The following is a 21,298-nucleotide window of genomic DNA, read 5'->3' as shown; positions in this document are numbered from 1 at the left end:
CCAGTCTAATTTTGCTTGCATGTGCAGTAAGACCCATCTTGATGATGAGTGAGAGCAGGCAGATGTTTCAACCTCACTGAGTTTATATCATCTCTGCACAGATGGGGACAGCTGAGCACATTAAGTGCCAATGACCACAGCATCCCAAACTCCATTGGGTCACTCACTGCACTTCCAACTGTCATAACTGCCCACTTGCTTCCTGCAGAGACACTTGCAGGGAACCTACAGGTCATTCAAAAGGCCTACAGAACCCTAGTTTCTCTAGCTAAGAAATGGGGATGATGGCCCCCCCTAGCAATTTGCGGGGGTGGGGGATGATTCATGTAGCAGAATGATGTACACTGCATGGAATAATGTCACATAAATGTCTTCAGATCTGGACATTGCCTCTGGCGGTGGTATAGGAGGATGAAAAGAATCAAGATATCCAGAGTCATCTAATCTGAAAATGTGATCGTATCAATAACCATGAACAGTTCAACGGTGGCTGTGGTTCCCTGCCGGCGCGTGCAGCCTGGATGAGACAGGCGGTGGCTTCAGTGCCATTACCAGGACTTGGCTCCAAGGCCACCCTATGATCTCTCACTAAATTAAGTACCTCACAGGTGAATGGATGTCATAAGACCATTAGGATGACTTTCATTCCACTGGAAGCGATTCTCTAAGTAAATTATTCACCAACCTCAGTATTTTTCCAGTGAGTAGTAAAAATCATCTTGAAATATACCTCGCAATCAATCCCCACACACCATGGGCCACGATAGCCAACCCATTTCGTTTGGATCTTTAATTTAAACACATACAAATTTACAAAGCCAACAAGAAGCCCCAGAGCCTGAACACAGCTCAGCTGGACAAGATGAAACCATTTGAACTAATAGGCCAGCAGGCTGTCTCACCTTTGATAAAAGTGGTTTGCAGAATTTTCCAATTAACACTCACGCCTCCGCCAACACACACACTGTTCTCTGCACCTGCGAGGGGCCTCATGGGCTATAAATTGAACCCAAATCATAAGGAAGTGCAGGGGCTGGGGTTCTGAGGAAAATGCCATGATTAGTCTCCTCTGGGCCTTTTCAGGTTGCTGTAATGGTTTTGGACCTCAAATACCAGCGACTGTCTTTCCTGAAGCAGCACAATTACAGGTAATTGCTTTTGGGAAGAGCCAAATAGCAGATGACTTCTCCTCTGGCCGGATTTGTTTTAATTCTCAATAAACAGAATAATCACGTCCTTTGCTCTGCTCTCCAGGTCATTAGGGAGGCTCGGGCTGTGACCATCCCTGGGCACAAGACCTGCAACCAAATGCAAAGCGGTAAACAGCGTCCAATGGATAATTATCCTCTGTTATTGTTCGGCTGCAGAGGAAATGGCCCGTATCTATCTGGATTCTGCTTTTGGCACCCAGAGCCACGTTGGAGGGGAAGTGCATAGTGTGGAGACAGCCAAAGGGGGCTTGGGCGACCAGAGGAAGGAGACATTTTCTCTAAATTCCCTGTCCTCTCCTCTTCCACGATACGGAGGACAGTGCCATCCATTGGGGTGGGGGGAGAGGGAGGGACTCAATGTTCCTATGAAAAGATAATAAGGCAGAGTCAGGACTCAGTTGGTGCAAGAATCTATCCCAATGCACGAGGAACATCCTCATGGTGGCTTGCCAGGTCTGTTCCTTCTCTGGTAATTCTCCTTCACCTAAGCACTGCCCCTGTCTTAGTGGGTGACCCGGCTTCCATCTGGACCTCTCCCTCCAGACACCATCTCCCTAGACCTCTGCTGCAGCTCTTGCCCTGACACCCACTCTGCTTCTGGACTGGGGAAAGCGAAGAAAGAACTCAGGTTAGGTAGTAGACTAGAAGCCTGGTAGAGCACCAAGCGCTTTCAGTGCCTTCCCAATCAGTCTGCATAATAACCCTGTGAAGAAGATACTCCTCTTGTCCTTGCTGTATATGAGACAGCTGAGTCCCAGAGGACATGCAGTAAGAAGCAAGCTTTAACCCTGGGTCTATGTGGCCCAGCCCCCAAATCTGCACATCTTCCCCTTAGTTGCTCATGCAAATCTCAGATAGACTGGGCTTAGGTTTCTTCTCCCAACCCCTGCCCTTCCCTGGTCCAACTTTACTGATATAACTCCAGCTCTTCCACTCTGGTCTGGTTATGTCCTGAGGCTCTGGCCACCCAGGCCTAATCCATAGCTGGGAGCTGACCTCAGATCTCCCTTTTAAGTCAGGAAGGAGTCGAGAGAGAGAGAATGAGACACGCATACACGCATGTGTGCACACAACTGGAACAGGCAGAGCTGATCCCAGGAGCTGGCTGGCAGGTGATCCCAGAATCTAACAGGGACCAAGTGTTCTGACCCCAGGGCCAGAGCTGGGCACTTCCTGCAACATAACCTTTCAGGCAGAGAATGCTGAGAGAGCTCTGGCTTTGCTTCAAGAAGTCAATGGACAAAGAGAACAGGGTGATCTGAAGGGTTGTCCACCAACCTCTACCAGCCTGGGGGTGGGGAGAGATGAGCACAGCGGGGATGGAGTGACTGGGAAGATAGAGTGAGGAGGTTGATGGGGTGAGCCCCAGAATAGAGGCCCGTGTGTCTTTGGGCTCATGCCAGGAGACTCTGGGGCTGAGCTGAGGGGAGTAAGGAGTTGAATAGTGTCCCCCTAAACTCTTATCCTGAAGTAGGAAATGGCAACCCACTCCAGTATCCTAGCCTGGAAAATACCATGGACAGAGGAGCCTGGCAGGTGACAGTCCATGGGGTCACAAAGAGTTGGACACGACTGAGCAACTGAGCAAGCTCGTATCCACCTCAATCCTGGGTCCTCAGACTGTGACCTTATTTAGAAATAGGCTCCTGGCAGATGTAATTAGTTAAGGACCTCAAGATGAAATCATCTTGATTGGGAGGGTTGGGGAGGGACCCTAAACTGATACCTGGTGTCTTTATCAGATGGTGACAGAGCTGAACATGATGTGAAAGTGAAGGCAGAGGTTGGAGTAAGGTTTCCACAAGCCAGGGAGCACCAGGGCCCACCAGGAGCTGGACAAGGCAAGGAAGGATTCTCCCCAAGAGCCTTTGGAGAGACGGTGGCCGTGCTGACACCTTGACTTTGATCTTCAGGCCTTCAAAGCCACAAGAGAATAAATATTGTGGTTCTGAGCCACAGAGCTACAGGCAGCACCAACGCGCGTGGAACTAACGTGAGAGATGAAACCTCTGTTCCTGTTCACCAGACACAGCCTCCTCCAGCAGATCTATACCTTTTTTTGCTTGCTTTCATCTCTGTTGTTTCTAAACTTCTTCTCTAAGAGAAGAGAAGAACAACATTTAAGAGAGAGGGCACCCCATTGCTCTTAAATTTTTGTCATTGTTCTTCCTGTCCAGGCCTTGTGGACCTTGACTCTCCTTCCTTCCTGCCTTCATCTTTGCCCACTCCTCCAGCTCCAGGCAGGACCATCTTAGGATCCTCTGTTGCAGCCATAAGACCTCAAAAACCCACTCCCACCCAGACGAACCCAGTCCAGCCAAGGATTTGGGTCTCCTCCTTCTGGGATGGAAACCAGATCAACAAGGTAGTCATGTGAGAAGATGGCCTTGACCCAGCTTTGTTCAGGAGACTGACTACCCAGCCTTGTGAGGAAGTTCCAGGGCTCCCAGGATGCCAACCACTCTGATGGAGAGTGGTGGTCCTTCAGTTGAGCACAGGCACACCCACACAGCCTCCTGATTGCCTGATCCTTATCTAACCTAGCCAGGAGAAGGAGGTGGGCATCATATCAGACTCTGTGGCCCTTTGACAGCTGCTGAGAATCTTATTTTTCTAAACATCTACACAGTAGACTGTCTCTACATCTCAGTCTACTCACCTGACCAATGGGGCTGCACCACCCCTGACCTCTGCTGTCTGGAAGCCTGAGAGGGCCAGTGACGGGACAAATGACTAGAAAGGACACAGTAAAACCAAGGGACTGGGCTTCCCTGGTGGCTCAGTGGTAAAGAATCTGCCTGCCAATGCAGGAGACACAGGTTCGATCCCTGATCCAGGAAGATCCCACATGCTGCAGAGTGACTAAGCCACAACTATGGAGCCTGCGCTCTAGAGCCCAGGAGCTGCAACTACTGAGCCCATGTACTGCAACTCCTGAAGCCTGTGTGCCTTAGAGCCATGTTATCCGACAAGAGAAGCCACACCGCAATGAGCAGCCCACGCACCGCAACTACCGAGTAGCCCCTGCTCCCTGCAGCTAGAGAGAAGTCCATGCATCAGTGAAGACCCAGCACCATCGTAAAATAAATAAATAAAAGCCAAAGGGCTCGCACTGCCATATAAGTACCGCGCGCTAACCGATTGCGCGACTGGAGCTTCAATGCTCTCCAGTGTAACCTTAACTTGCTTAGCTTGGTTTAAGATTTAGTAGAAAACGGTGCTTCAGTAACCGGCTTTAGGTCCAGTCGCCATTGCCATGTTGCTGTGGGGACCCAATTCCTGTCTCAAGGCCGGCTGCCCCATTCCGACTACAGAAAAATCTGAGCAGCCAGCTAGTTCCCCTCTTGTTCGCCCTCCCTCAGTTTTCATGTAAAAGACAAATAAATGACTTGACTCCCCCCAAAAAAAAAAAAAAAAAAAAAAAAAAAGCCAAAGGGCTGATAAACTCCCTTCAAATGCATAAAATGATCAAGTCCGCCAGCCTCCTTCCTCTTAGAATCCAGGCCCTAGCAAGATGGCTAGGCTCCCTCCTTATTTTCTAAGTGATGGCTGGCACTTTGGGGACAGGGACTTTGCATTTCACAGTTAGTCAACCCCTGATCAGAAGCATAATCCTCCATCGTTCTTTATCAAGGACGAGCTGTCAGAGTAATTTAGAGCTCAGGCGTGAGAAGCACACTGGGGGCGGGGGAGGGGGTCTCCAGACCACGTGGTGGGGAAGCTGCAGGCAGGCAGCTGGTGATGGATGAAGGGATGGGAGATGGGCTGGGGGAAGCCATTCATCTTCATGCACGAGGTGCACCCATGGTGCGGGAGGGGATTGTAGTGGATCCGGAGCTCGCTTGGGATGAAGCCAGGAGTGAAGGATTGGTTTCTATCTACTTAGACAGTGGCAGGTGACATCTTCTGCCTTTAGGGAGAGGGAGAAAGCTTGACCTTTGTGTGGGTGTGTGTTTTGTCTTACCCGTCAAAGACTATGATCCCCCTGGAGGAAGCTTATTTGCTCAGTCGTATCCAACTCTTCAACCCCATCGACTGTAGCCCACCAGGATCCTCTGTCAATAGGGATTCTCCAGGTAAGAATACCAGAGTGGGTAGCAATGCCCTCATCCAAGGGATCTTCCCAACCCAGGGATCGAACCCAGCTCTCCCACATTGCAGGCAGATTCTTTACTATCTGAGCCACCAGGAGAGCCCAAGAATACTGGACTGGGTAGCCTATCCCTTCTCCAGGGGATCTTCCCAACCCAGGAATCGAACTGGGGTCTCCTAAATTGCAAGCAGATTCTTTACCAGCTGAGCTACCAGGGAAGGAAGAAGCAGGGGTGAGAACAAGTCCATGGTTATGCAGCTGGCAGGCTTTCTTGTCTCTGGAGCTTCCTGGATGCTGAGGCAAGGCTTGGGGGGCAGATATTGGGGGGTGAGGGGCTGCTACCCCACCTCAGCATGACAGTTCCACGTGTCCTCTCTCATGCCCTCAACTTTTGTGGAATATTTGGCTTCACAAAGGGATCCTGCTGTTTTGTATTTTTCCAGGGCATGATGGCACTCCCATGAGATGTTGGTGTTCCTAACTCAGACCAATTTGTTCTTCTGAAATCTGATCATGGAGAGTTTTTCAACAATTAAAAATAAAAGACATGAATATGATTTCCTCAATTATAAGATTTCCTCTCCCGCCCCCACAAAAAAACATTGGAGCCTGTGGCTTCCTGTCAAAACCAGAATCTTGAAAACATAATGACCAATTTATCAGGCAATTGTATATTTATTATATTCACTTTGGCTTAACCTATCAATATTTCACCATGTTCTGCAAAGAGAAACCATCATTTCTAGCTGCTCTGCTGCCTGAACACTAAGAAAAGTTGTTTCTTGCTGCATCTGAAAAGCTAGGTCTAAAGTGTACCAATATGAAAAGGCTCCCCCAGAGGCGCTGGGCTAAGGAGAAGAGCTGGGCTCTGGACATCCAGGGCAGCCATCAGCTTGGCAGCTTTGCCAACCTTCTTGCATTTTCTGCATATTCTTTTGTTTTTAAAATCTGGGCTCCAGAATCAAACTCTTGATCCTGGACTCTTTTACACTTTATTTTTTAAAAAAATATTTATTTATTTGCTTATTTTTGGCCACACTGGATCTTCGTGGCTGCACATGGGCTTTTTCTCTAGTTGAGGAGAGTGAAGGCTACTCTTCATTGCGGTGTGCGGGCTTCTCATCCTAGTGGTTCTCTTGTTGCTGAGCACAGGCTCTTGGGTGTGTGAGCTTCAGCAGTTGCAGCACAAGGCTCAGTACTTGTGGCACGTGGGCTTACCTGCTCTGCAACGTGTGGGATCTTCCCAGACCAGAGATGGATCCATGTTCCCTGTATTGGCAGGTGGATTCTCAACCACTGGACCACCAGCGATGTTCATTTGCTGCATATTCTTGCATTTTGCTTCTGAAAATGCCAATCTGTATAATTTGTAAACCACGTTAATCAAGGCCGAAGCTATTTATGGTAGACCCTTAGAAGGCTATATTTAGAAAGGGGACAGGAGGTTATTAGCAACAACATTCTAAAAACAATTAGCTAGATCTGGGGAAAGAACCAAGAACAAAGTCTAGATGCAAATGACTGAATATTCCAATACTTTTCCATCCAGATGACTATTATGGTTTAAATTGTATCTCTCTGCCCCTTGGACTCATATTTTGAAGTCCTGGCCCCCAGGACCTTGGAATGTAACCTTATTTAGAAATAAGTTCCTTGCCAAAATACTTAGTTAAGATGCGGTCTTGTGGAGCATTTTGCCTTAATCCAATATGCTGCTGCTGCTGCTAAGTCGCTTCAGTCGTGTCCTACTCTGTGCAACCCCATAGACAGCAGCCCACGGGGTTCCTCTGTCCTTTGCATTCTCCAGGCAAGAATACTGGAGTGGGTTTCATGCATGCTAAGTCGCTTCAGTCGTGTCTGACTCTGTACAACCCTATGGACAGCAGCCCACGGGGTTCCTCTGTCCATGGGATTCTCCAGGCAAGAATACTGGAGTGGGGTTGCCATTTCCTTCTCCAATCCAATATGACTCGCATCCTTAAAAAATGGGGAGATTTGAACACTTAGACACATGGGCAGAGAGAATGCCATGTGAAAATTGGGATTATAATAACTTAAACCAAGGCACTGCCAGATGCTAGAAGAGAGGCCTTGATCAGATCCTTTCCTAGCACTTTCTGAAAGATCATGGCCCTGACGACTCCTTGATCTTGGACTTCCAACCTCCAGAAATGTGAACAAGTCAATTTCTCTTATTTAAGCCATTCAGTTTGTGGTTCTTTTGTTACCGCAGTCTAGCAGACTCATACACTAATTATCCCATCTCTGGCAGTGGATGGGGGCTCTGGGGTGATGCTCAAGTGATTTGGCTTGCCTGTAGGGCTTCCCCCATCCCTCCATTCATTGTTAAAATGAAGGGTCCATTCCCTTAGGACCAGGAGCCCTATTTTCTGAAGTTACATGAGCTGAGAATAACCCTGGCCAGCTAGACAGACTGGAAGTTGGTTGTGGTTAGAAGGCTTAGGGGTATTTCTTTTTTTTTTTTTTTTTTAATATCCCAAGCAAGGCATACTTAACTCCTAATTCTGCTTCTTGATTAAACATTAAAGGTTTGCACTGGCTCAGCAGAACATGGAGTTATCTGTTAACTTGCAATCATGCTAAATTCATAAATCTAATTTGACTCTGGCATGAAGCCAAGAGCAAAGGCAAGATATTAACTTTTTCCAACTATCAGGACTAGAAATGAAAATTATTGTTTTTTTTTTTAATTGATCAAGTTAACATAATTTCTAGAGGCCACACGCAGATCTCCTCCATGTGGGGAGAATAGGAAATGGAAAAAAGAAGCTCATCCCTTTTCAGCCCCTCAATTGCAAAAATTCAATCAGGAAAGATGTCACCAAAGTCATCTTGTGTGAAGTTGGCTTCTGACTTATAGAGTTCTACAGAGGTCACCTTGTATAAGCTCAGCTTTTGATGGATGAGAAAGTGAGACTCAGAAGGTTAATGCAGGTCAGAGTCATTTGCTGAGGCCCCGCTATGTTTCAGCCACCAACATGGCCCTAGAGGTGTCAACATGAGCTGTGTTCCCTGCCCTCAAGGATCATATGGCCTAATGGGCACAGAGGACAGTGACTTACAGAACCCCAGAGCAGTGCAGAAGAGAAACTTTGGGACCTTTAGAATGGTGACCAAGGATGGTTTTCTGGAAGAGAGAAACTCAGCTGAGCCTGAAAGGGTGACAAGAGCTGACCAGGTGAAGGAAGAGACAGGTGTTCCAGGAAGTGAGGACCACGTGAGTGACAGCCCAAAGCTGAAACAGTTCAGTTCTCCTGCCATGCATGCAGGCCCTTATTTGTTGTTCCAAGGAGCTTGGGCATCCCTAGGACATGTTGGGAAATCCTTGCAATGCTTTGGGGAGGACCAGGCTGGCCCATGTTTGTGTAGAGATGGCTCTGGCTGGTGGAAAGGGGAAGGCTGGACTGGAGGGAGCTGGTTTGGGAGAGACCTGTTATCAACAGTTCAAGTGAGAGGTGATGATGATCTGGACCAGGGCAGTGATGGGGCCAAGAAACCGAGATGTGACCAGACCTGGAAATCCATAGGATGGAGGGCAACAGAGGTGACAAGAAGGGCAGCAAGGTGCCCAGTGTGGGGTCAGATTGGGAGGTTACAAGTGATAGAAACCCAACTGAAACCACCTCCAGCCCTGGGCATCCTGGGACTGTTGTCTCTGGGGACTCTGGGATGTGTCTGGCTTATTCCTCCTGCTCTCTTCCCCACTATCTCATTTCAGAACCTATGTGGGCTGCACCCGTGTGCTCAGTTGGCAGTGGGAGGGCACCCAGCTGTGGGCAGCTCCAGGCTTACTTCATCTCAGCATAGAGACCCCAGAGGGAGGAAGGGGCCTCCCTCAGAGAGTGTTTGCACATGCGGGCACAGGAGGCCCTGGGTTTGCTGGTCCCCCTGACATACCCATGCCTGGACCAGTCACCGTGGCTGGAGGCAGGGAGGGGTGCTTAGCAGAAAGAAGAGCTGACCTTCACCATCATGGTGCCACTAACAACAGATGGAAGGAAATTGAAGCTGGCCCCTAGCTTGAGACAGCCCAGTCTGAGCAGGCTGAGCCTGTGGGCAGTGGGATGCCCAGGAAATGGCTGAACACACTGAAGTCTAAGGCTCTGGAGCCAACAAAAGACAAAGCTTGGGCCCCGGAGCTCAACTGCCTACATGCAACTGGACTCTTGGACTTACTGGCTGTGTGACCTTGGGCAGATTTCTTAACCTCTCTGTTCTTAGTTTCCTCATCTTAAAAATAAGGTTCATTCTGTCCTTTCCTTAAAGGGTTGTTGTGATAATGAAATGATATAACTCATGATAGGGGATTATCATGAAGCCAGACATAAGTAAACACTATAGGAACATGACCAAGGATGTTCAAGAGGGTTGATCAAGGTGCCTTTGAGCTCAGAAGACAGGGAAGTAGCTTGTACATGCAGAAGAGAGGGTCATAAAGGTCAGACAGTGTGGACTTCAGAGCCCCAGCGGAAGCTGAGACTATTGGGGAAAGCCCTTTTTTAAAAAAATACAAAATTAGGGACTTCCCGGGTGGTCCACTGGTTAAGAATGTGCCTTGCAATGCAGGGGACGTGGGTTCAATCCCTGGTGGGGGAACTAAGATTCCACAAGCCTCGGGGCACCTACTGAGTCCAGAGCCAGGGCACCACAACTAGAGAGTCTGTGCACAGCGACAAAAATTCTACATGTTTGGCCTAAGACCCAACACAGCCAAATAAGTAAATAAATATTCAAAAAAGCAAAAACAAAATTAGAAAAGATACTCTATATTTAGCAGGGGAAAAATGCATCCAAACAAATTAACATTTAAATAAACCAATAAGCAACCATACTTCAATTGAAAAAATAAAATAAAATAAAAAAAAGTAAGGACCGCTGCTAGAAGGGGCTGTGTGAATGCACGTTGCGGGATGAGGGGTTGATGAGGCCTGAGTGTTCTCGGAGCCTGTGGGGAAGCGATGACTTTCCCACTCAGCTCCCAGCGGGAGATTCAATCTCCGCGCCACGTGAGCTCTCTGCTGTGACAACATTGACCTCATCTTTCGTCCAGAGGAAGGAAAATCCTCTAGACGCTTCCTCGAGGGGAGGCAGACACGGGGCTGGGGAGCCAGCTTGAGGGGTGCCAGCTGTCCCTGAGATCTTCCTGGTCCCAGATGCAGGCTCGGGGCTTCCCTGGGGGTGCAGCGGTTAGGAATCTGCCTTGCAATGCAGGGCACAGGGGTTTGATCCCAGGTCGGGGAACTAGGATCCCACATGCCTTGAAGCCGCTAAGTCACTGGGACACAACTTCTGAGCCTGCGCACCACGGCTAGAGCCCGTGCGCCACAGCGAAGCTCCCGCATGCCGCAACTGAGACCCAGCGCAGCCAATTACATAAATAAATATTAAAAAATAAAAAAAAAAAAACAGGCTCTTTTCTAGATCCCCCTGCCTGCCTCTCCCCCTTTCCTCTCTCTCATCCTTCTCTTCACGTGTCATGCTGCTCTTTCATTGGGACCTCTTTCTGCTCTCCGTCTAGACCAAGTCTTCCCCCACTTGGGCGTTTTTGCATTTGCTGTTCCCTCTAACTGAAAGGCTGTTCCCTCTGCCTTCACCCAGCCGGTTCCTTCTCAAGCCTCATAGCTCATCATAAAGTGTCCTCTCAGGATGCCTTCCGGGGTCTCTGCATCTCATGTAGGTCCCCGCCGCCCCCCCCCCCCCACCATTCTTTTCCACCTAGAATCCTGCTGACTCCCCTTTTTTCTTTCTGTCTAATTTTTATTTCAGCACAGTTGCTGCAGTGGAATGTTGAGACAGTTTCTACTGTACAGCTAAGTGAGCCACGATGCATATACATACATTCCCTCTTTTTTGGATTCCCTTCCCATTTAGGTCACCACCGAGCCTTGAGCAGAGCTCCCTGTGCTATATAGTAGGTTCTTTTTAATTATCTATTTTATAATGCCATGTCATTTTAGTCATGTTCGACTCGTTGCAACCCCATGGACTGTAGCCCACCAGGCTCCTCTGTCCATGGGATTCTCGAGGCAAGAATACTGGAGTAGGTTACCGTGTCCTTCTCCAGGGGATCTTCCCAACACAGGGATTGAACCCACATCTCTTAGGTATCCTGCATTGGCAGGCAGGTTCTTTGCCTCTAGCGCCACCTGGGAAGCCCTATGGGTTAGCAGTACATTGCCTTAACCACTAGGCCATCTATTTTATAGGAGAAGGCAATGGCACCCCACTCCAGTACTCTTGCCTGGCAAATCCCATGGAGGGAGGAGCCTGGTAGGCTGCAACATAGTATCAATAGTGTAGACATGTCCGTGCAATTCCCAATTCATCTCATCCTCCCCTTTTTCCCTTGGTGTCCATACATTTCTTCTCTACATCTGTGTCTCTGTTTCTGCTTTGTAAATAAGATCATCTGTACCCTTTTTTCCTTCAGATTCAACATGCATGCATTAATATATGGTATTCTTTTTCTGACTTACTTCGGCCTGTATGCAATCTCTAGGTCCATCCATGTCTCTGCAACTGGCACAGTTTTCTCCTTTTTCTGGCTAAGTAGTATTCCATTGTGGAGAAGGAAATGGCAACCCACTCCAGTGTTCTTGCCTGGAGAATCCCAGGGATGGCGGAGCCTGGTGGGCTGCCATCCATGGGGTCACATAGAGTCGGACACGACTGAAGTGACTTAGCAGCAGCAGCAGCAGACAGAATAATCGGAGAAGGCAATGGCACCCCACTCCAGTACTCTTGCCTGCAAAATCCCATGGATGGAGGAGCCTGGTAGGCTGCAGTCCATGGGGTCACTAACAGTCGGACACGACTGAGCGACTTCACTTTCACTTTTCACTTTTATGCATTGGAGAAGGAAATGGCAATCCACTCCAGTGTTCTTGCCTGGAGAATCCCAGGGACGGGGGAGCCTGGTGGGCTGCCGTCTATGCGGTCGCAAAGAGTCGGACACGACTGAAGCGACTTAGCAGCAGCAGCAGCAGCAGCAGTATTCCATTGTGCATGCGCATCACACTTTCTTCACCCATTCCTCTGTTGGGCTTTTACGTTGTTTCCATGCCCTGGCTATTGTAAATGGTGCTGCAATGAGCATTGGGGTGCATTGCCTTTTTAAAATAGGCTTATTTATCTTCGGTTGTGCTGGGTCTTTGCTATGCATGGACTTTCTCTAGTCACGGTGAATGGGAGATACTCACTGTTGCGGAGCTCATGTCTTGCATCGCAGTGGCATCTCTTGTTGTGGACCGTGGGCCCTAGAGCGCTCGGGCTTCAGGACTTGCAGCACTTGGGCTCAATAGTTTCAGCTTGCGGGCTCTAGAGCTCAGGCTCAGTGGTTGTGGTGCGTAGGCTTAGTTGCTCCGTGGCACGTGGGATCTTCCCAGACCAGGGGTTGAACCTGTGTCCCTGCATTGGCAGGCAGATTCCTATCTACTGCACCACCTGGGAAGTCCCTGAATGTATCTTTCTGAATCACGGTTTTTCTCTGTGTAACTGCCCTGGAGTGGGGCTGTTGGGTCACACAGTAATTCTGTTTTTAGTTTTTTAAGGAACCTCCATACTGTTTTCCATAGTGGCTGCACAAATTTACCTTCCCACCAACAGTGCAAGAGGGTTCCCCTTTATCCACACTCTTTCTAACATTTATTGTTTGTCCATTTTGTGATGATGGCCATTCTGGCTGGTGTGAGGTGACATCTCACCTCTGTTATCTGTCTGTCTGGATAGAAGACTATCTCCATGAAGGAGGGCCCATAACCATTCACTGCTGCGTCTAGGACCACAGAGCTGGGACAAAGTAAGCCCTGAAGACATCTGTGCTGGATGAATGCATGGATTCATTAACTATTAAAAGAATGAGATAATGAAGCAAAAGTCCTTGGGATGCCAGAGTCATTAACGCATTGTACTTCTTTGCCTTCCTTTACTTTGGAAAGTGGATTTGCTTGTTTGGTTTGATCACCTGTTGGGAACAAAAAGAGCCAAGAACAATTGAGAGAAATCCTGGGGCAGAGACAGGGGGTTAGGGCAAGTGAGAGACCCAAACTCTCTGCATGAAGTATATTCCCTGGTCCTCCGACATGTAGGAGATCCTCAGAGCTCATATGGAATTGAATTATGTGCTATTTGTTTTTGTTCTATCTTGTTTGAGATATTTCTGGACAGGCTCATCGCAGAATGCTATTCAACAGAGGTAACAGATATCTGACCCTTGAACATACATTCTTGCTAAAACATGAACAACTTAAACCCGGAGCCAGCTTGGATGTAGACAAAAAGCATGGAGCTGAGGGGCTGGCCAGCTCTGCCTCAGTCTAGCTGAGAATCTGAGCAAACCACCTGATCTCTCAGGGCCTTGGTTTCCCCATCTCTGTATTGGAGAGATACTCATTTGTCCCAGCCATCTCCCAAGGTGGTTGTGAGTCGTCAGGCGGACTTCATGAACCCAAGAGGAACCCCGGGGCTGCCTGCTGGCCCGATGTCTCCTTGGATGTGGGCACGCCTACCTCTCACCTGCTCTGTGGGACCAGCTGGGTGCAGCTGCCCATTTGAGCTAGTACAGAGGTCTCTGGGTGGGGCCAAACCTTGGGGAAACGTAACCTCTGGGATAGGGCAGTCCTGATGGAAAATTGGCCTCTTTTTGCAGAGGAGAGGCAGATGGGCTTGGGAGTGTGTGGGTTATGGTTTGCTATGGACTGGGTGTCAGGAGCTATATAGCAGCACTGATCATCTGTCTGACTTCGGGCCAATCCCCTCCTTCCCCTTCAGGGCTGTGGCACCCTCACCTCTACAGTGTGTGTGTGTGTGTGGGGGTGGGGGGACCATGGTTCATAAGTTGGAGATCTGAATCTAAACCCATACCCATCCCAGAGAATAGATATAAACCTAAACAAGGAAAACAGATATCCTGAAACTTATCCATACTCCCCAGTCAAGAACCCTAGATAGGAAGGAGGGTCTTCAAGGGACCTCCAAACTCTGTATAAGCTCGTGGTTTTTCAGGACAGACTCAGGTGGAGTCAACCACAGGTCCTCTACTAAACCCAAGGCAGGGACGTTCCCTGGGAATTCCAGAAGCCAGGGCAGCCTGAACATTCCCACAGCTCACTGCAGCCCACCCTGAGCCTGTATCCAAACCTGGCCTTGGAGGGACGTGCCGGACAAGAGGAAGAACCCAGGTGGAAGGAAGATGACTGATCTAATGAAAAAGGCACTAAAATCCAAGTGGGGCTCAGACCCTTCAAAGGAAGCCGGTCCCTCCTGCGCTCTTTCCGCTACTCTGCATGGAGCCAGCAGAGGGCAGAAGAGAGCAACGCTGCTCTTTTTCCCAGGCTTGTCCCGGCGACACCCGTCTCGCCAAGGGCGTAGGACAGGCAGCACAAACCATCATAGCCCGGTTTTCTTAAAAATTGTCAACGTATAGGTTGTTCAAAGTTGGACAAGTCACTTCATCTTTCTGAGCCTGCGTTCCTGTATCATACAGTGAAGAGAATAGTACACGCCTCACAGGAACACAAGGCTTAGATGACATAGCGCCTATATTGAGTGCTCTCTGGCACACAGCAGTTACTAAAAATAGCAACCACTACTGCTGCCATTGTCCACTGATTTGCACAATGCTTCATTCATTTCTTTGATCATTTTCATTCATCAAACATTTATTCATTTGGTGTCTGTTAGGTAAAAAATAAACAAAAACAAAAACAAAAAAAACCCTGCCCTAGCTGCTGGGGGGTGGGGGCGAGTTTCAAAGATGACTCAGATCTGGTCTCCCAAGAGAAGGAGAGAAAACATTGCAAAATAGCTACAATGCGCTGTGGGAGACTGAAAGGCCATCTTCTTGGAGTGTTGAGCCTTTGAAATAAATAGTTTATTGAAAACACAGATGCACAGGCCTCAGCCCAGAAACCCTTTTCTCCAAGGATGGCGTTGGCTCATTTGCATCATTCCAAGAGCTGCCCAGGTGATTCTGCTAGAAGGCTAGGCTCAGGGAAAGCACTTGGTTGGACGTTGAAATATGCATAGGATTGAATCCCCTGAAGGTGAAGGCCCCCAGGGCCCCTGCTCCTTCCCAAGGAGGGTGCAGGGGTCTGGGTCAGGATTGCAGACGCTTGGAATGGGAGGGACCCAAGGCATCATCCCCAGTGTAGACACCTTCTCCACTTCCCCAGTGGCGTGTGGCCCCCTGGAGTCTTTGCTTGACTCTCATGCCTCTCCATCCTTAAAAAGGGGAATTGCATCCAGTGATTTCCAGATGCCTTTGTCTGATGTTATATGGCTTTTGTACGGCCGTCACTGCCCTGTAGCGCAGCCTATTTGCAGAGCAGGAGTAGAGACGCAAGTGTAGAACGGACTTGTGGGCACCAAGCGGCGGGCGGTGCGGAGGAAGGAAGGGGCGGAATTAACTGAGAGAGTAGTTTGACATATATCCACTACCGCGTGTGCAATAGCTAGCTAGTGGGGAGCGGCTGCGTAGTGTGGGGAGCGGCTGCGTAGCGCACGGAGCTGAGCTCGGTGCTCTGTGGAGGCCCTGAGGGCTGAGATGGGGGCGGGGGTGGGAGGGAGGCTCAAGAGGGAGGGGATGTGTGTGTACACAGAGCCCAGTCACTTGTGCAGCAGAAACTAGCACAACATTGTAAAGCAGTCATGTACTCTGTGCTCAGTTGATAAGTCATGTCCGACTCTTTGCAACCCTGAAGCAGTCATGCTCCAATTTAAATAATTTTTAAAATTTTTAAATAAATAACTTTTTTCTTTAAAAATCAGAAAAAACAACAACAAACAAACTTGAAGTGTGAACTTCAAGAGAAATCTGCTCCATGCCTCCCGTTGTGCCCTGGGACCCACAGAGAGACCCTTTCCTCTGGAGGCAGACTCTGCCTCCTGCTCTGTCTAGCTCATCACCATCAGGCTTCAGTTAAAACAAATGACTGCTCACTCTTCCCCAGGGCCCTTTAGCGCATCATCTACGTCCCGAAATTCTCTTCCTTTCTCCAGTCTTCTTCCACTATTGTACCTGACTCTGAGCCACTTAACCCTCCAGGATTTTGTCCAAATGCTGCCTCCCCTGTAAAGCGGTCCCTGATTTCTCCCAAATCAGGCAACTTCTCTCATTTGTATCTCCATGGACAATGTTAGGTCATTATCCTCGTCATCAATGTCAGCTAACATTTAAGAGAGGGCTCACTACATGCTAGGCATTCTGTGTGCTCTATTTGTTTTTAAAGTCTTTATTGGCATTGTTACAATAGATCTTCCGTTTTATGTTCGGGTTTTTAGCCACAAGGCAGGAGGGATCATAGCTGCCTGGCCGGGGATCGAACCTGCACCCCCTGCATTGGAAGGCGAAGACTTAACCACTGGACCACCAGAGGAGTCCCACACAGGCTTTATTTTAGCAGCTCCTTTCACTTGCCTATGCTATTGCTTCCAAAATTATTTCCATGGTGTAGGCAAAGAAACTGAGACCCAGGGTGCCTAACTTACTTCGCCACAGAGACTCTGCAGTCTACTCCGGTAGTTTCTACAGATATCTCATCTTAGTGCTAGGCTGAAGACTCTACCTGGTCATCCTGAATGCTGTCAGTATTTCTCATGTCCTGTTAGGAGACCATGAAAACTCCTACTATAGGGCACAGCTGTCTCTAGGAAGATAAGGTTGGCAGGACCCAGTGGGTGGGGTGGAGAGTCAATGCTGTCTCTTGGGACACTTAAAAATTGCAACAAAAATTACTGAGAAGCCAAAAATCAAGGTCAACCCCATCCTAGCCTGAGGCAATGGACTCTAATTGTGTCTAGCAGTCTGAACATCTCCATCAAAGGCTCTGGGTTCAGACCTGAGCCTTACACAGCATCCCAGGAGATGTTTAGGTAATATAGTTTATTTAAGTGTAGACTTTTAGAGGGAGACTTCCCTGGTGGTCCGGTGGCTCCCTGCTCCCAATGCAGGGGGCCTGGGTTCAATCTCTGGTCAAAGAACTAGACCCCACTTGCAACAAAGAGTTTCCATGCTGCAACTTAGAAAGGATCCCTCATGCTCCAACTAAGACCCAGCACAGCCATTTATAGACTCTTTCAACTCTTCTCCAACACCACAGTTTGAAAGCATCAATTCTTTGGCATTCAGCCTTCTCTGTGGTCCAATTCTCACATCTGTACATGACTACAAGAAAAACCAGAGCTGTGACTAGATGGACCTGTGTTGGCAAAGCGATGTCTCTGCTTTTTAATACGCTGTCTAGGTTGGTCATAGCTTTCCTTCGAAGGAGCAAGCATCTTTTAATTTCGTGGCTGTGGTCACCATCCACAGTGATTTTGGAGCCCAAGAAAATAAATTCTGTCATTGTTTCCATTTTTCCCTCATCTATTTGCCATGAAGGGATGGGACTGGATGCCATGACCTTAGATTTTAGAATGTTGAGTTTTAAACCAGCATTTTCACTCTCCTCTTTCACCCTCATCAAAGTGAAAATAATTTTTTTTTCTTAAAAAGCCTTCATATATATTTGAAGCCTTTTTAAGAAAGAAAAATGATGAGGGTGGAAAAATAACAACCACAACACAAGTGAAATCCAATTTTGAGTTTGACTGTGGTACTTGATGGGAATGGTGGGCACTGTGTATGTTGCGGGGAGGGGTAGGGAAGGGGAAACCTCTTTTCCAAGGCCTGTGATAGAGCAAACACAAGCCCCTTCCCTACTGCGCAGTTGCTTTTTAATCCAAGAGGTGGCTCAGGTGGGACAAGCTATCTGTCCAGAATTGTCCCAGTGGCAGCCAGCATTAATGGAATCTGTAAAACCAGCCTTTGGAGACCAGGTATTTGAAAAATGACCACGAAATGTTTAAGCACCAGGAGGTTTATTTTTCATGGGGGCAGATCCCTAAATCCCAGATCCTTCTTTTTCACTCTGGTAAATTTTTTCTCTTGGCTTTTCAAACCCCCAAATGAATAGAGAAGAAGAAAAAGTGAAGTGAAGTGGTTCCAGTTTGCAACAGGAATACACTTTCAGTTGATTTAAAGTGGGGACCAACATAGATAATAATCACAGAGAGACTGGAATTAGTCAATAAATAAGGTTCAAGGTCTCAAGCCTGGCTCCTCTTTCTTTAGCTTTAAGGGATGAGAGTCAGAAGAGAGATGGTTTCATTCATCAGGTTCCTGGGGAAAGCGTGAAATGGTCCATCCTATGGTTCAGGACCCAGACCAAGTCATTGGGGCACTAAGACTTAATCTGGAATATGGCCCCCAGCAGTATGGGCTGACTCATAGAGATGCACTTTAAAAAAATTCTTTTATTTTGTATTGAGATATTGACTATGCCAAAGCCTTTGACTGTGTGGATCACAACAAACTGTGGAAAAGTGTTAAAGAGATGGGAATACCAGACCACCTGACCTGCCTCCTGAGAAATCTGTATGCAGGTCAAGAAGCAACAGTTAGAATTGGACATGGAACTACAGACTGGTTCCAAATTGGGAAAGGAGTAGGTCAAGGCTATATATTGTCACCCTGCTTATTTAACTTATATGCAGAGTACATTATGAGAAACGCTGGGCTGGAAGAAGCATAAGCTGGAATCAAGATTGCCGAGAGAAATATCGATAACCTCAGATATGCAGATGACACCACCCTTATGGCAGAAAGTGAAGAAGAACTAAAGAGCCTCTTGATGAAAGTGAAAGAGGAAAGCAAAAAAGTTGGCTTTAAACTCAACATTCAGAAAACTAAGATCATGGCATCTGGTCCAATCACATGGCACATAGATGGGGAAACAATGGAAACAATGAGAGACTTTATTTTTTTGTGCTCCAAAATCACTGCAGATGGTGACTGCAACCATGAAATTAAAAGATGCTTACTCCTTGGAAGAAAAGCTATGACCAACCTAGACAACATATTAAAAAGCAGAGACGTTACTGTGCCAACAAAGGTCTGTCTAGTCAAAGCTATGGTTTTTCCAGTGGTCGTGTATGGATGTGAGAGTTGGACTATAAAGAAAGCTGAGTGCCGAAGAATTGATCCTTTTGAACTGTGGTATTGGAGAAGATTCTTGAGAGTCCCTTGGACTGCAAGGAGATCCAACCTGTCCATCCTAAAGGAGATCAGTCCTGAATATTCATTGGAAGGACTGATGCTGAAGCTGAAGCTCCAATCCTTTGGCCACCTGATGTAAAGAACTGACTGACTGGAAAAGACCCTGATGCTGGGAAAGATTGAGGGCAGGAGGAGAAGGGGACGACAGAGGATGAGGAGGTTGGATGGCATCACCGACTCAATGGACATGAGTTTGAGTAAGCTCTGGGAGTTGGTGATGGACAGGGAAGCCTGGCGTGCTGCAGTCTGTGGGGTTGCAAAGAGTTCGACACAATTGCGTGACTGAACTGAAGAGCCAATTAACCATGTTGATAGTTCCAGATGGACAGCAAAGGGCCTCAGCCATACCTATACATGTATCCATCCTTCCCCAGATTCCCCTCCCATCCAGGTTACCGCATAACATGGCACAGTTTTACTGCTATACAGTAGGTGCTTGTTGACTATCCATTTTAAATAAAGCAGTATGTACATGTACATTCCAGTCTCCTTACTATCCCTTCCCCCCATCCTTCCCCCACCTGATAACCATAAGTTCGTTCTCTAAGTCTGTGAGTGTGTTTCTGTTTTGTAAATAAGTTCATTTGTATCATTTCATTGTAGATTCTGCCCATAAGGGATATTATATGATGTTTCTCTCTCTCTGACTTATGTCAATCCATATGACAATCTCCAGGTCCATCTGAGTTGCTGCAAATGGCAATATTTCATTCTTTGTAACAAGTGAATACTATTTCATTGTACAGCTGTACTGCATCTTCTCTATCCATTTCTCTGTCGATGGGGTTTAAGTTGCTTCCAGGTCTTGGCTATTGTAAACAGTGCCGCAATGACATTGGGATACAATACATGTAACCTTTTGGACAATGTTTTTCTCCTGATATATGCCCAGGAATGGATTGCAGGATCATATGGTAGCTCCATTTTTAGATTTTTTCAGGAACCACTTTTTAAAAAAAATTTTTAACTGGAGGATAATAGCTTTACAATGTTGTGTTTCTGCTGTACAACAACGTGAATCAGCTAAAAGTGTACATATATCCCCTCTGTTTTGAGCCTCCCTCCACCCCCACCCCCACCCCACCCCTCTAGGTTATCACAGAGCATTGACCTGGGTTCCCTGTGTTATACAGAAGCTTCCCACTAGCTATCTGTTATACACTATTGTAGTGTATATATGTCAATGCTACTCTCTCAATTAAGGAATCACTTATTAATTGCCACCGTCCCAAGAGCTTTGGCTGCTCCCAGCTGGATATTCTCATCATCTGAGAAACTGGATCCTTGGGTTTTAATGATGTGAGGACTTACCAGATGTTCCCAAAGCAGTCCATCAAAACAACCGCCTCTCCATCCTTGGTCCTCCTCTTCCCCCTACTCCATCCCATTCTGGCTCCCAGCCACAGAGAACTGTTTTATTTCCTTCCATGTCTAGCATCCGACACTCACCATCCGGTGAAACGTGGTCATGGGGACGGTGCAGAGTTAATATGAAAAAAGTGCTCAGGACTGACTGTGCTGCTCTGTACACACTCAGTGTTAGTCTTCATTACGATACTTAATATTTTTCTGATTTTCCCACAGGGTGATAAATGGTGTGCTGCGTGCGTGTGTGCGTGTGTGTGTGTGTGCGTGTGTGTGTGTGTGCGTGTGTGCGCGCGTGTGTGTGCGTGTGTGTGTGTGTGCGTGTGTGTGCGTGCGTGTGTGTGTGCGTGTGTGTGTGCGTGTGTGTGCGTGTGCGTGCGTGTGTGTGCGTGCGTGTGTGTGCGTGTGTGTGCGTGTGCGTGTGTGTGCGTGTGTGTGTGTGTGTGTGTGTGTGTGCTGGCAGGGAGGAGCAACAGCAGTTAGCACATTGTGCCATGTGAGACTAAGAAAGGA

General features: G+C 47.8%; 1 protein-coding gene and 1 long non-coding RNA gene across 2 annotated transcripts in view; both read left to right on the top strand.

Moving 5' to 3' along the window:
- Nucleotides 1-21,298, top strand: part of ASIC2 (acid sensing ion channel subunit 2) — a 1,251,793-nt gene that overhangs the window by 481,052 nt on the left and 749,443 nt on the right. The gene's annotated exons all lie outside the window — the stretch shown is intronic.
- Nucleotides 1,007-4,044, top strand: LOC123332701. The gene is made up of 3 exons (XR_006549674.2): nucleotides 1,007-1,148; nucleotides 1,255-1,318; nucleotides 2,954-4,044. It is a non-coding gene; the product is annotated as an uncharacterized LOC123332701 (long non-coding RNA).

The sequence above is a fragment of the Bubalus bubalis genome, chromosome 3 (assembly GCF_019923935.1).
Source record: "Bubalus bubalis isolate 160015118507 breed Murrah chromosome 3, NDDB_SH_1, whole genome shotgun sequence".
NCBI lineage: Eukaryota > Metazoa > Chordata > Mammalia > Artiodactyla > Bovidae > Bubalus > Bubalus bubalis.
Note: the sequence above shows the minus strand (reverse complement) of the source record. Positions and strands in the feature narration are given on the sequence as shown.